Raw genomic sequence first — 14976 nt, forward strand, 5'->3', positions numbered from 1 at the left:
CAGAAGCACACATATATGCACACTTTGTACTTTTAGTTGCTAAAAAAAAGAACAAATTGGAAATGCATGGCTGAAGTGAAAGGGCAAAGAATCAAAATTAATCCCCAGCTGGATATGCTTTCCACTCTTTTTTAATTACCAACATATTTAACAATTTGCCATATTAACAATGCCAATTTAGTAATTTAAAAAATATCAGTCAATTTTACACAAACAAAATGCAGTTTTCTTATTCAGACTCTTATAGTATGGCTACCAAAAAGCACTTGATAAATTAACTCGAAGTGTACACAGTTGTGTAAAATATTTTTAGAATTATCCCACAGATAAATAAGAAAGGCGTTTTCTCACAGAGGCCACTTATGACAGAAATTTATGTCATGTTTTTTCTTCAGCACAAACTAATAGAGCTTCTATTGGTTTACTTAGCTTGGTAGGATTTTATACAGGTATACAGCAGGGACAAGCTTAGTCTGTGAGCTTGTTCCTCTCATCTCTCTTAACAACACCTCCTCCCCTGACAGTCTGGTCAAGCAGAAATGAGCCATGCATCAAATTTCATTTGCATTTATCCTGCCCGTGACCCTGCTTTTTTCAGCATGCTGTAGGAGCCACAAATTACACCCATCATAACTTGCATTCTGATGGCCCGCTATCAGAAAATTAACATGCTTATATATCAACCACGGGTTCAGAGTGTCACAGCACAATTATACAGTCATGCTACTTTCCCAACTGTTTGGCTGACTAGCTGGGGCCTTGGGTCCAACACACAGACATGCACACAAAGAGAGTGGAGAAATATCTGCAGGGTAGTCTTGTCTATCACACAGAGAGCAGGGCCAGATAACTTTGGTTCAGATGGCTATGCTCCACATAGTGTTATCAAACATCACAGGATGAAGCACTGGCACTTACAGCTAAATAGTTATGCATGTGTGCTTATCTTGGTATTTTTTTTCTGTTTGTGTGTGTGTGTGTGTGTGTGTGTGTGTGTGTGTGTTTTCGTGCATGTCCGAATGCGAAGTAGTGAGTGAGCATGATAGAGTATAAATTACTAAACTAATAGGGTTAGTTTAACTGCCTGTAGAACACAAATAATTACAAATACAAAAATATTTTATATGATACCACCACTAATGCCAGGGAATCTGCTTTCATCAGCCCCCCCCAGCAACACTTTTAGTCCAAAAGAAAAAATAGAGAGAAAGCTTCCATGCCTGGTACCCTGGTGTGCTCTGAATGTCAAGCCATTAGAGGCTGTGAAATGAGGTGCCACTCATGAGTGATTATGCTGCTGGCTTGAAAAGGAGAGGAGAACATATAAACCCTCACACACTGCAGCTAACTTGAGCCTGAGCTCCTCAAATAAGGCCACTCTGATATCACGGTGCACCCATTCCCCACACACACACACACACACACACACACACACACACACACACACACACGCACACACACGCACACGCACACACACATACACACACACACACACACACACACACACACATGCCTCATTTCAACTAGTGCTGATACAGTATGAGAAATGCCATATCTGTCAACTCCACTGTAATCCCTTACAAAATAGTTTTACGTTTAATGGAAAAGTTATCTGTTAGGGTGTGTTTACGGTTGATCTGTGTGTTGAGTGTAAGGATGTGTTTTGGAAAAAAGGTAAAATCACTTGAAAATAACAGCTAGGTAAGAATAAGACAGAAAAAGAGACTTTATATTGTTCATCTGTAGTTGTGCCAAATACAAATTGTAAAAATTTACTGTAATACAAAAAATAAATCTTAAAAACCCTATAAGAATGAGCAATTATCACTGTTTTTTTTTCTACATTTAAGATTTGTTCCCACACATATGTACACATATCTCAGATTTAGAAAAAAAATCTAAAAATCATAAACATATGCACCCAAAGTGAATCAATTCTTTTTCCATGGCATGAACAATTTTTATTATGAATGTATTTTCTTTACTACATTGCAACATTACATTTACAGAAGAAATTCCAATCAGCAACCTAAAATGTTCTGTACTGTGTTCTCTCCTTTTGCTCAATGGTAATGCATAAAAAATCTTACACTCTGTTGGGCATTGGAGTCATAGGTACAATAACATTTTGCAGGCTGCCATTGTCAATCCAATCTGTGGAATCAGCTCACTGCTACTGTGGTTATTACTTGGAATAGGGAGGTATGAACTTGGTGTGACATACAATGCAATTTGCAGTTGGTGCTTTAAGGCGCTCATCTCCTTTTCGCCCCTCTGCTCTAGCTCCCCTGACAAAGTCAATAGGGGGCATCCCTCATCTGTCCAAAAGACAAACAGCAGAATACTAATTAGATTTATATTCAATGCGGCTGCCAACACTCACTGGCACTCACACAGAGCTGTCTTTGTCCTCCAAAGTTGTAACTAGCCGTGTCTCCTGGAGTGCACTTCTAATGTGTTAGGTCGTGTCGACATCCGAAGTGGCTGGCTGTACTAGGCTCCACAGAAATAAACACATGAGGAATTAAAGTGCAGTTGGTAGATGCTTGCTGAGGGCATGTTGTGAAAGTGTGTTTCACCAATGTTTGTTGTAACACCTCCAGCACTAAGGGGGTGGAGACTGACCCTCCACTTACTGCCTAACCCAGAGGCAAGACAGCAGGACTCCCTGTGTGCAGTCCTTAGCAATCTGTGGGCCAGATGGCTAGAGGCTTTGGGCAGGTAACGGAGGCCTGAGAATCAGAAAGTCAGAGGGTATAGACTGCTTCTAAAAGTCTGGTTTATACCTTCCCCTGACCCAGGTACTGGTAAGGGCCATAAACAGACAACTAGGCCGTTCAGTCTGTTTTTACTCACTCTTATGAAAAAAAAATATTTTTGATAAGTAAAAAATACAAATACCAATTCTAATGAATGTGATGCAAAATATTTATATAAAATTATGCATTGCAACCTTAACCAATAGAATTATGTATTGTAACCCTCACCAATCATGATCACTCTATCCAATCTTTAAGTCTGGGACTTTAATAGTGTTCTCTGTTTTTCCCATATGTTTCCTATTTTCTTGCTTGCTTTAGAAATATTTCCATAATTGAAGCCCCATTGTAAATAAATTTAACCAAATCTGTCAAACTGTTAAAAATAAAAATTAATAATTAAACCTAAAAGAAAATCTGACCTTTGCTCTTCTCAAATGTTATATGCAAGAAAACAACTGTCTATGTCATGGTTTTTATTAGATTGCCTGTCTGAGCTTGGCATAACTTCATTTGTGTGGGTAAGTGTGTGTGTTGGTGCTTCCAATTGCCACCTGGGCTTTAATAGCTGTTACTAGCATGCGAGAACCCGAGCAGGTCATGCCCGGGGAGGTGAGATTGGCGCCACCCTCTCGCTCGGGGTATTATGTGTGGAGTGGCAGCAGGCAGAGTGACAGACTGCCCCCAGAGATGACACCTGTCACAGAGAGGAGCGCCGCTAATCTGCAAGCCTCATTTTGTCTGAACTCTCTGTCACCTTGCTGTCAAATCCTCATCTTCTCAGTCACTGCCAGAGTCCCTCCCCTTTGCTTCAATCTATCAATTCAACCACTACCAACCCCCGCCTTTAGCAACACCCAAACTACTACCAGTGTGACCAAAATTACCCTGCACACACGCACACACACACACACACACACACACACACACACACACACACACACACACACAAAAGAGCAGACCCGTATTCACTCTCTCGAATGCACGCACTCACACATTTATTCACATAATGCATCTATCAGGACAGATTTCGTATTCCATTTGACGTTTTCTTAGGACACGTCTGGTATGTCGATGATGGGGCTACAGCTATGGTCTGTCACTCACAATGAGCAAGCATCACTGCACAGAATGCTAAATTCAGCCACTGCGGGCACATTGAAATAAACAACAGAGCTACTTTTATAACAATTTCACCGTACATTTTAAGAAATTATTAATTAATGTACTAAATAAGGCTACGTAGTGTGTATTAATTTGATTGATTTAATTAAGTGTTATTTAGAATAAAATAGCTATAATCTAGCAATTGAAAAAATCTGAAGCAAATAAAAAATTATACCTTAAAAAATAACCGGAGCAAATGACGAACATATTTTAAATGTTAAGTAAACCAATAAGCATGATTCTTTATTCATAAGAACAATTCAAAAAGCTTAAAATGATTCATGACTGCATTGGTGTTTGCGGTTAAACAGAGTGAATGGCCATGGACTAAAGCATTAGTCTCAGTGGAACCACTATCTCCACCCCTGGCTAAAATATCTGTTTTGTCCCTTTTTGGCCCAGCCTGTATTGTAATTATAATATAATTCATTATGTCTCCTCAGCACATGGTACAAAAGGGGAGTCCTCCCCCAAAGTCTGTTCAGACTGTTCAGGCTGACCCAACACGTTCTGTCTCGCCCTATATTACCCACTTTTCAGACTGAAATACACCCTCACAGTCATGGATGAATAATGTCTCCTTCCGTGTGTTGATTAAGATATCAAGGCCCCATTGACAGCTGTACATTGAATCCTGAGAAAATTAGACCAGCAGTAAGAATTTGCTGACCTTAACACTGCCATGTTAAACCTCAAAATGACCATAAACCTTGAAAGAAAGAAAGAAAGAAAGAAAGAAAGAAAGAAAGAAAGAAAGAAAGAAAGAAAGAAAGAAAGAAAGAAAGATTTTATTTGTATTATTTATTTTATGTTTATTTTTTGAGTATTTATGATCATATTTATGATAAATTTTGCACTTGGTTACAATAAAAAAGAGAATTAAATGGCAATAACAATAATTTTAATAATGGAATATAATAATATTTTTGACATAATTGGCAAAATATGAGTTTTTGCAATATTTAATATGTGTTCTTTTCCTTAATGCATGCATTGAGCACATAAATACACACTGGCTGTAAATATCCATTAGGCAAGCTTCTGAAAGTAGTCTGGTATAATACACTTGGTGAATAAAAATGTTATAGGATTTCAAGGTCCAGTGTGGCTTCAGCCAACTCACTAAAATGCCTCAATTAGGAGAAATTATCTTCTCAAAACACATTTTGTACGATTGTGTCACAAAAAAATGTCATTTCTTTAGGAATGTGTTCAATTTAATTAAATTTTTAAGAAAAAAATTGGATGCTGCATCACTGACAATGGTGAGACTCTTAACCATTGAATGTAATGGCTCAGAGGTTAAATTGACAATTGTGTGGATTTTGAGGATAGGAACATTTGTTGTACCAGGGAAGGCAACATATCAGATATAAATGAGATATAAAAAAAGACTTAAATAGCCCTTGATTTTCGCAACAACATCTGCACATATATAAATACATACAATACAGAAAGAATATAAATTCATTCCATCATTCCTTGATTCATTCATTCATTCATTCATTCAATCATTCATGCATTTATTTATTATAGCCCAATGTTATCGTTGTATTTCAATTTGTTTGATATTATTTTGTTTTGATTTGTTTATCTTTTAAAAAATGTACAAAAAAAATACAATAATACAAAAAAGAATGTGCCATTCTTCCTATCTCAAGATTTTGATGGGCAAACTTCCTATTTGTTGCTTATCAAATATATTACATTAATTAATTAATTTTTATCACTCAGTTCCTCTGCAAGTGCTCAGATTAATTTTCACCTGTCAGGCCAGAAACTAAATAATGTTAAGTTAGTCTCAATGTTAATCACGTCTTAATATATTCTAGATTTATACAATAACTTAAATTACATTTACAACTTTGACATCAAATGAGAATTTACACTTCAAAGAAAACAGTATAAACACTACACTGCTTTGTTCGATAAAGTATGTTTGGAGGATGAGATGTAGTATTTTTCATTGTAGTAAATTCCATCTTGCAGTTAACACTTGGCTTGCCAATGGATATTACAGCAGCAGGAAAGGCTTCACTCGCATTTACTTCCTGTTGAGGTATGGTCACATATTGATTAATGCCAGTCATCACCCATCAGACAACCATAGAAACTTAGGTTAGGTGTGTGTACTGGATAGATATGCCAGGCATTCCAAATGAAAGTTCTTGGAGTTAAGATTTCAAATACATTCTGGTCCAGTGCCAGCTATTGTGTCAGCCACTCTTTTTATAATAATTAAATTCCTCAATGAAAAAGTGTTAAGCCAGAAGTGTTAAGCCATCCTAATTTGGCTTAGAATGAATACCTGATAAAAGAATAATTTTGATGGCCACCTGTGTGCTGAAAGATATCATATTAGCTAAGAATTTAATTATTGTTATAAGTTACTGGGGTTAGCAAAGGGCCTCTTGTGTAACTGATGAAGTATATTCATTAGAATATTCCCAATTTCAATAAACATATTGTTAAAAAAAAAAAAAAAAAAAAAAAAAACAGCTAGAATCATTGTGGCCCTTTATTTTGAATTAATGTTAATTAATAAAATTGTGTGAATAATTAAAATTAATTTTTGATAAGGTATCTCTTTTTATATGTTTCGCATATTCATATTTGGACAATAAAATAAAATCTAACAAAATTTTTTCTGTTTTCTTACATTAATTCTTAACTAGAGTACATTTCAGCTTGTAAAAAAAGCAGTTTTACAATTATAATATCTTTATATACATATTTACTGTTTATATATATATATATATATATATATATATATATATATATATATATATATATATATATATGTTTTATATTATATTATATTATATTATATTATATTATATTATATTATATTATATTATATAGGAAATTAAATGTGGTAGAAACTCAGGTTCACAAATGACATCTTGTGCTAAAACAGCATGCCAGTTGCGCATACCTTCTAAAATTGACGCTTCTATAATCAAAAATGTAATTGCACTGTTAATAAAATAATACATACATACACTTGCAGTAATAAAAAAAATTACATATCTTCTTATATAACACACCATCTTTCTACAATTCAATAGGTACACTAATATTCACACTAGCATTTGTTTCAATGTCATTTTTCTTACTTGAGTTTTTACTTTAGTTTTACTGGTCAACTTACTATATGCTGCTTAGCATTTTATACATTTTTTAAGCAGTTCCACTGCAAGGGCTAAGGCGAAAAACGAAACACTGGAAAGTTTAGCGATTCATTTTGCCTCATGTCCCAAAATATCAGGACTCATTCTGTATATTTATATGTTATTATATACATTTTATTATATAAATTTAAATTTAATTTAATTTAATTAAAAATATATATATTTAACTTTAATAGTCATTGTACACACTAAACAAGTTCTCAGTTTCACACTAATCACAGTACAAGCTCACCATTGAGTTTAACACCTCTTTGACTGACCCACTGTAGCCAAAATGAAGTGGTCTTTGGACCTGATTGACAAGAGCATGTAACCAACTGTAAGATGAAATAAAAGTAGAAACTAATCTTATAATTGACAGTTTCCAGCTCCTGTTTGCTTTTGCAAGATTGGAGTTCACTCAGGTAACAGACAAACTGCTTTCTCACCTCTGAAATATGAGCCAGTAAAGCAAACATGTTGGAAAACCTTCTCACATGCTGCACACCACAGATGCCCAATGAAGACATTGCTTATTAGGCAATGGGTTTCACACGGTGTAACGGTCTTAAAGCAGTCTTATAAGCCTTATACCTAAGGGAACTTCAGACAACATGCAGGAATGACACTGAAAACCTGGGATCTCTGTTGCCTCCAATTTTTATATCACGGCATCATGACCGCCCCAATGACATCTAGAACACCACCAGGACATGGAAGGGGAAAAAATAAAATAAAATTATAAAAATAGAAGGAATATAAAGTTTTGTTTTTGGCATTCTACAATGTTTTACCTTACAGTCTTCAAACAGAGACAGGCCTTGAAGTATAGTGACATAGCTCACTCTACACAGAGCTCCATGAGACTCTCAGGCTGGTCCAGGGGGTGTGTTGTTGGTTTATGAGAGGGAAAATAGCCCTGGCTTTCTCCAAAAGTGAAACGGGATTAAGGCCTTTGTCCAACCCACAATGGTGAGGGGAATTAGCAATAGTTGTAGGCACTTAGAGGGGCTCTCATGCCAAAGCTTATCCCAGATTTTACACAATAATCATTTGAATATCAACAGTGTTTTGCAACTGCGGCACTAATGTATAAACTTCTCTCTTTTGGGTTATCTCAAATCCCCCAAGTTGATCCTGCAGACAAATTTGCATTTGGTTTGAAAGTAACTGTTTTATGTTTTTTTTGTATTAATAAAAAACAATTTATTTTTATTTTTCACACACTATCCCACACAGCATGTGTGTTTGTGTGCTGATTTCTGCTTTTTTTTCCCATCTCTTCTTTCCGAAGCCATAGTATCTAACGTTAACATTACCCAATCAACATATAGCCAACCTCAACTTTCCTCAGGGTTTTTACAACTCTTCAAAAACAGGCTCTTGTCAGCATATAGATAATAAATCATGGGAACACAGTGTGAGTAGCAGCAGTATGCAAGCTGCTGGCATCTGCTTATCTCCCTCATTAGACTGTGCTTTGCTGTGTCTGAGACAGGGACAGCCACAGGGATCTCACAGAGGGGAGCAATCCTGCACTTCTTCCTCACCACCACATCCTATTGCCAAACCCAGAGGAGTGTGACGCCCCTCAGCAATTTTCCCTCCTCAGAAACTGAGAGAGAGAGAGAGAGAGAGAGAGAGAAAGAGAGAGAGAGTGAAAGAGAGAGAGAGATAAAGCGAGGGAAAGAGAGAGTGAGAGAGAAGGAGAGAGAAAACAGTATTGTCCATATTACAAAACAGTGAGTGAGATCAGCAGACTTGTCAAGAGGCCTTGGCTTGAATATGAATGATGCAAGGAGAGCAGGGTGGTCTGAGCTACTCAGGCAAGAGAATAAGCCAACCTGTCCCTGCCAACCTCACAGCAGGCAAATCAAACAGAGTTGAGACACCTCCGCTCAACTCTGTGATGACAAATCAAGAGAGGAATACAGCATTTTCTCACACTAAAGAAACAAAGCACTTATGAGAGTCAATATTTTCAGTGTTTTAAAGAAAGTGTATAGGAAATATTAAGAAAAATATGTCGTATGAGTATATATATATATATATATATATATATATATATATATATATATATATATATATATATATATATATATATATATACACTCTTACACATTAGTATCCAACCTGTCCATCTGTCGATTATTTATGTTGTTGAGAGCGGATTCAACTTAGGTTTAATGGTTTCTTTCCTTCACTCTAAATAAAGACACTGAAACACCCCCACACAAAATCTCCCTTTATCCAGTCCACACATTATTCAATTCAGTAGAGTGTCTGCATAGGTCCCCGCATTCAACTGGATACAAAGATGCACAAGATGAATAAAGTTATCTCAGGTTGTGAATGGGATGTTGCGGGTAGGAGGGGAGGGTAAATGCCTGAAAAGGGCCCTGTTCGAGGGGGCAGAATTTAGAGGTCAGGCCCCAGCTGCCTGAACGGGTGAAAGGCACACCAGTGGACTGGACAGGCCCAAGAAAACAGGACACAAAAAAAAGAAAAAAACTAAATTCCGTCAAATAAAGACATGCCATGACAGACTTCTTGTGCAAAAGATTTGCTGAACACTCACATTACACTCTCAGAAAGCGTACTATACGTCAACAACAAATTTGACTTGTCAACTCGCACTCAGCATCTTTTACCCTCCATTTTTTAAGGGAGGAGTTAACCATAGATGGCTTACTTAATTTGATGAAAACATCAGGGCTACAAAGGTAGGAGCTGCTTACAATTATGCATTTTTGCCATGTAAATTTGGATGATTACCTTTGGATAAAAACTGAATTTTGTCATGGAGTTGTCTGTTTCTGTATGTCTACCTGTTAAAAGGGTTCAATAAAAGTCTGAAAATCTATACGCACTTTTTCATTTACAAATATTAAAACATCTTGTTGATAAAGACAATAAAACATCTGAAAATCTGAAAAAAGTGTAGATTAAAATAATAATAATAAAAGTTAAGAAGTAGAAAAAACACTGCATGTCTTAAAAGGTAGACATCTGTAAGAATCTAAGTCGCTTTCCAGCCTGCTTATGTGTTAAACATGTTTATGTTTGAAATGGTCGCAGTCCAATATCTCTTCTCTTGGTTTAAAAGGCACATTGATGGGAGGGTCACATCTTTACTGGGGTTACAGCATTTCCTAGATGGCACTGAATTGCTCCAAGTTGGAATTTGCAGGGGGTAAGTAGGATGATAATCAGGCCATATTATAAGGAATTGATGGTTCATTTTCCCTGTCAGCAGTAGCAGTGCCTCACCCGAAGATGTGCCGACCTGTGCAGATGGGGTTCAAAGCCAATTTCCATGTTAAAAACTCCTCACGATAAAAAAAAAATCCCCTCTTAGTAGGGGTTTACTGAAAGAAGCAAGAGCCTGAACAGCTGCTTGAGTAAGCATCTATGTTAGACACTACATAAAAATGCACCATTCTGACTATTAAAATACAGTAATAATACTTATATTTTATACATATAAGGAATGAAAGTAAATTACCAGGTAATATTTTTGCATTTGCATTCTTCTGTCATGAGCCAAAAAGCTTGTCACAAAGCTTGTGACTTTGCTTTTTGAGCATGGACCAGAGCTGTCTTAGGTATTGCTTCAAGGTGTTTTTTCTGTTTCATTTCTTTATTTCCACACTTCTACTGCCTAGATCAAACATAAGCCATGAGGCTCCTGGAAGCTTTCTGGCTGCCAAAGAATCCACTATTTCTTATTCATCATTTCCAATGCATTGAAACTTATTTGCCTTCAGGCAGCACATTTGTACATGTGTGCAGTTTAACAGTAAAAATAAAACCAAATATGCAATTGGTGGAAATGGCTGAAAATGTTTGATGAATTATAGGATGAGTTAATATGAAATGCAGAAAGCAATGATAGTGTCAGGTATCATTGCCTGTATCCTGAGGACAAAACAGTTTTTGCTTTTTTTTGCTTTATTCTCCCATCTGCCAGATTTGTCTGGTTGTGTGTGATTACTGGAGAGCATTTTATTTCAGCACTATAGACATAATTATCCAGACCTAGATTCTTCTCATTGTAATATTGTGCTAGGACTCCTATCTTAATTGTAATCACACATATCTTAAGAAAACCAGGAATGGAATGTCTTTATTACAGGCCCTGTGGAAAATGCTAATATCAAACAAGGCTGCTTAATGCCAATGGAAGGAAAATGTGTCTTGGTTTTCATGCTGTGGAGGAAGATGTTAAGAAGATATTATAGTCTTAAGCTGAAATTTGACAGACTATATTGCGATACCAAAGATGCAGAACCCACTGCAGACACAAGACCTAGAAAAGTGATCATACATTAGACCAGGAACTTGGCTTTTTCACTATTCTCTCTCTCTCTCTCTCTCTCTCTCTCTCTCTCTCTCTCTCTCTCTCGCTCGCTCACTCTCTCTCGCTCGCTCACTCTCTCTCTCTTTTTATCTCACACTAAACCTTGGTGGCTCATGACAAAACTCAACTCCTACCATGTAATTCTCTCTCCCAGGCTGCTTTTATCAGGCTGTTTGGTGCTGAAATATGAAGCTGATTTTATCTCTCTTTATAAATTCACAAAAGGCCCCTAGAGTGCCCCTGTGGAAGACATTGCCCATCACAGCCATGTGCCACCACTATCAATGATCTCCTGCAACTGATAACACCACCCCTCTTTTTAATGATTTGACAGGCATCAGACGCCTTGTCCAGCAGACATACTCAGGTTTTAATATATTTTTCTTTATGCCACTGACTGTTTACACAGAATGGATCAGAAAAAAGAAGGTATTTGTTCCTATTTTCAATTTTCTGTGAGATTTATATTAATACATGTTCAAGTCCATTTTCTGATAAAATAATCACATTATTCCTATTGAAGTGCTGATGAATTTATTTTTTTTATAATTATGGTAAATTAGACACCCTCCAAGCTGCTCCACTTGCACTAAATGCACAATAATACCATTACTAATAATTGAATTGCACTGGAAAATCCACATTTTTATAGGGCTTAATAAATAAATAAATAAATAAATAAATAAATAAATAAATATATATATATATATATATATGTGTGTTTTTTCTTTTTTTTCTTCTTTTTTAAGAGAGAACACGAGAGAGAGAGAGAGAGAGAGAGAGAGAGAGAGAGAGAGAGAGAGAGAGAGAGAGAGATTCAGAATCATTGTTTTGTAAAAATCAATGGGCTAAACTAATAAAAGATTTTCACTGCTGATCATTATTTAAATTAATAAATCTGATAAATATGTGCAATTATTTTTAATGCAACAGCATCGCGCTGAATTATTATATAGCGATTATTATTATTATTATTATTATTATTATTATTATTATTATTATTATTATTATTAATTAATTTTTGTTTTTGTTTTTTGGTTGTTTTTCTTATAGCAAATAAACACACATCTGAACAAAAAAAATTCCCTAATTTCTTCCTATTTTAATGTGGTCCTGAAGCAGTAAATTGTGTTCACAATTATTTAACAATATAACGTTTAATTTCCTAATGAATGCAATAATATTAACCAATTATTATAATGATAATTTATAGATATTAATTTAAAACAGTAAGATTTAAAAACATCACAGACGTGTTAAATAAGAAGTGACAGCTTGACAGCAGAAATATTCTGTCATCAGATTTTACAGTTTATGACTCTAATACAACAATAGTACTGCAAATGTATAAAACATTAGTTTCTTAAAATGTTATTTATTTATTTAGAGCATTTTTAATGTATTGTTTTAGCTAATTATTTTTTTAATGCGGGTTATAAAATAAATATTAAACAAACCATCAAAATGAGTATTACCCACTTATTTAACATTATTTAACATGTATAACGCACACACACACACACACACACACACACACACACACACACACACACACACACACACACACTCTCTCTCTCTCTCTCGCTCTCTCTCTCTTACCACTACTACATTATCAATAATAATAATAATAATAATAATAATAATAATAATAATAATAATAATAATAATAATAATAATAATAAAGATTATGCAACCAATACTTGTGTAAATGGAACAGTACAAATTAAGAATATGAAAGATAAAACAAATGAGATTACGTATTTAAAATAACGGGAAAGGAAAGGAGCTGAGAGTTGAGAGGGAGGTCAGAAAAATGTTTCACTCCTTGTGCTTTCTAGACAAGCTGACTCCCCGGGGGACGTTAACTTCGGCAAAATCTCTTTGCGCCTCTTTTGCTCTCTGTTTCACACACTGTGCTTCAACCAACAGGCCACAAACATACTTTTACGGCTACTTAATTAAAAATTGCAGTGTTTTCACAACGACCTAGTTATAAAAAGAAAATTTATAAAATATCTATCTATCTATCTATCTATCTATCTATCTATCTATCTATCTATCTATCTATCTATCTATCTATCTGTCTGTCTGTCTGTCTGTCTGTCTGTCTGTATGTCTGTCTGTGCGCGCGAGCGTGCGGGTGCGCTGTCTTCTCGGTCTGCTGGTTTTAAATACGCCGTTTTTCATCCATTTTGCCTGTTCGTTATACTTTCAAATCGTACATCTAAATAGAAATCTTATCATCATCTAAGTGACAGCTTATTACATCTGAACAAGTGATGATAATTTATAACCCTCTGAGTAAGCTTTAGTTTTTCCATCTTATTCCCAACTACGCCCTCAGCATCAGCAAAACTGATGAAATATCCACACAGAAATAGGTGAAAGTATTACAGTGAATTTCAGTTATAGTAATATATTATACAGCATATAAGACTTTCATTTCTTTACCTTCAACTTCTATTTCTTTTTCTTCTTCAGCTTATATAATAATAATAATAATAATAATAATAATAATAATAATAATAATAATAATAACAATAACAATAACAATAACAATAATAATTATTATTATTGTTATTGTTATTGTTATTATTGTTATTATTATTATTATTAGTAGTAGTAGTAGTAGTAGTAGTAGTAGTAGTAGTTTTGCTGGTGTTGTTTTTTCCTCGTTATTTAATTTGTTTTTGTCTACAAATACTTATATTATTAACACCGTAGTCACCACTGGAAGAGTAGCTGTAGTCGCTGTGTAATAAAACATAACAAATCATAATTATACAATTATTATTATTATATCCTTAAATATTGTTCATATATGTATTTTTTTTGTATTCCAAATGTTTATAATTTGTATATTCATATATATTCATTCAGTCTTTCTTGTTAAAGACCTGCAGGAGAAATTTATAATAGGGAACAAACTGGTGAGGTAGATATTATTTAGAGCAAATATTATTGTGCATACTCTTGAAAAAAAAAAAAGAAAAAAAGAGAGAGAGAGAGAGAGAGAGAGAGAGAGAGAGAGAGAGAGAGAGAGAATAAAGCCTAAAACTGTTTTCTTCAGCATACACGTGCATGAAAGCAACGAGTCTCTTATTTGCCATAAATAAAGAAGGAAACTGCGTGCTCTTTATTATTTGCTTTGATGTTGCCCCGAATAGCACTCAATTAACAATGTGGCTAATGAGCCCATTGAGGATGAAAGACTTCTCAACAGGTATGAGAAGACGCTGCTGCTGTTTCTACACTCTGAGAGCTCAGTGCGGTTTATGAACTTCACCGTGCTCTTAATTGCAAAGCCCGTGCGTTAATATCACACAGAGAGCGGAATTAAAGGCGCGTTTGCCATGACTGACTTTAAGACTTAATTTGACAATGAACCGATATTCAACTGAACGTCAAACAGGACCGTCTTGCAGATTTTGTTCGTAAGTGTAATTTCAAATAAAATATGTGACAGTGAACTTTTCGATAAAAAAAGATTAAAATGTGAATACCATAAGTACCAATTAAA

This window comes from Silurus meridionalis, chromosome 13 (genome assembly GCF_014805685.1).
Source record: "Silurus meridionalis isolate SWU-2019-XX chromosome 13, ASM1480568v1, whole genome shotgun sequence".
Lineage (NCBI taxonomy): Eukaryota > Metazoa > Chordata > Actinopteri > Siluriformes > Siluridae > Silurus > Silurus meridionalis.